Genomic DNA, 2,391 nt, shown 5'->3' on the forward strand with positions numbered 1-2,391 from the left:
GCCTGCGCTATGAGAGGTCGCGTCCGTGTCAGAGCAATCACTCCCTCGAGTCCTTTTTTGTTTGGGTATAACAAAATCGTTTTCCATTCACATTTTACAAGTAAAATTCATGGACAAACTTTGACCCAAAGTACGATGGGGACTAGTAAACCAGAATGGAGGTAGTAGTTTTTTTTAATCAAAGAAGGGTTTCCCCTTCTGATTTTCATTACTGAAAACCAGCATCTAAATGTAAACCATAGTATTTGCCCTAGAACTACCAGGTTCAACATCTCGCAACATAAACCCAGACAACCTCCATCGCAAAAAAAAACCATACAACCATACGCCAAGGAGGTACGTAGTACTATGAATTCCATTTTCGCTCCATACCAATCGTTCTAAAAACTACTTACTACTTATAACGTGCCATTGAAAATCGGAACTCTTAACCCCGCTAAAAAAACGATATTATAAACGTGGCTACTCGATCTGTGGCAACTGGCGAGCCACCGCGCTCCAAGTCGTTCACCCATGGTCCCGACCATCAACTCCTACGGAACAAATTCTCACGCGAGCTGACTATTCCTACAAAGGTGCTCCACCACGTACCCGGTACCCGCGAATGCAGCAATCGTGCACCTAGGGTTTTAGGGTTTATTTGTTAACGTCGCCTTTACGTAACACTCATGTGTGCGAGACAGTGAGAGGCCGACTGCGTGCGTGTGCCTCTTCTCTTCGTATATGTACTCCACCGTTTGTCCGGTGTCCAAAAAATTATAATAACTACTAGCAATGTGCCAATGCGTTGCCACACGATCAAAGTAGATTAATACATATTCACCGATTTGATAGAAAAAAAAGTCTAGTTTTGAAATACGTATATCACTAAAAATATGTTATGTTTCACTCAAAATATATTCCTTTGGCGGTTTTGATGAGATAAGGGAGGAATGTTGTTGGTTTCAAGATTCGAGAAGTGGTATATGTCTAATTTCTACTCTTACTAGCAAGATGCCCGTGCGTTGCACGGAACATCAAGATCTTGTGGGAGAAAAGGATGAACGAGGGAAGGCCTTATCTGCAAATGTGGTGAAGAGTGCGGGTAAATTGCCATATTTTCCTTCCTATCCGTCAGATATAAATCGGACGACCTACATTGCAGGATGGCAGGCCCACCATCATCACCAACTCTATTTTTTATCCCTACTCTTATAAAAAGCATTGTCGGTGATGATCGTGTTCCTGCCATCCTGCAATATAGGCTGTCCGATCTATATCTGACGGATAGGAAGGAAACTATGGCAATTTTCACTACTAGGAAAAGGGCTATAGATGGAATGGCCACTAATGGCGCACCAGACATGTGGTGCGCCATTGCTATGTAGCAGTGGCGCACCATGTGCTGGTGCGCAATTAGTGTGAAATACACTAATGGCGCACCAGACACACGGTGCGCCATTAGTAACAAATTATATTTTATTTTATTTTGCCAGACATACTAATGGCGCACCAGGACATAGTGCGCCATTACTAGTTGTAACTAGTAATGGCGCACCAGCAACATAGTGCGCCACTACAATATTTTTTTATTTTTTACTTTTTTGCAAAACTACTAATGGCGCACCTGGGGCAGTTGGTTGATACGTGGGACGCCGCAGAGAAAGAATATTTCCCTATGAGAGCCGCACTGCTCACGACGGTGCACGACTATCTCGGTTTCGGATATCTCGCGGGGCAGGTGGTTTCGGAGAGAAAGAATATTTCCCTCCCCCGCTCCACCGGCCGCCGCCGCCAACCCCCGGCCCGCACCCTCCCCCACTCCACCGTCGCCGACGACCCACCGCACCCTCCCCCGCTCCGACGGCCGTCGCCGACGACCCCCCACACCCTCTCCCCCGCACCCTACCCGGCCCACTCCACCGTCACAAATTAATGCAACTAAATTTGCAAAAAAAAAAGCAAATTTGATTATATTTTCAAATAACAAATTTGATGATATTTTAAAAAATCATTACTGTTTTTATAAAAAATATTACTGTTATGATTTAAACAAGTTTGAACATATTTAAACACAAATAAATATCAAACAACAATGCATAAAAACAAAAATTGGGGAGCCTGGGAATCAAACCCAAGACCTCCTAGTGTGTGTGCTGCGTGCTGACCAGTCAGGCTAGTGGGCGTGTTCTGATGGAGATAGGGTTAGGTGAAATATAACCTGACCAGTCGGGCTAGTAAGTAAAACAAAATTCTAATGGCGCACCAGGGGGAGGTGCGCCATTAGAATCGACGTACTTGTTCCCCTCGCACTGTGGCCTCCCTCCCTCCCTCGCCAGATCCCCCACTCGACCCCAACCGTACGCCGCCGCCCCCTTGCTCCGCCCCCTCCGTCCGCCACGCCTGCACGTC

This window comes from Aegilops tauschii, chromosome 6 (assembly GCF_002575655.3).
Source record: "Aegilops tauschii subsp. strangulata cultivar AL8/78 chromosome 6, Aet v6.0, whole genome shotgun sequence".
Lineage (NCBI taxonomy): Eukaryota > Viridiplantae > Streptophyta > Magnoliopsida > Poales > Poaceae > Aegilops > Aegilops tauschii.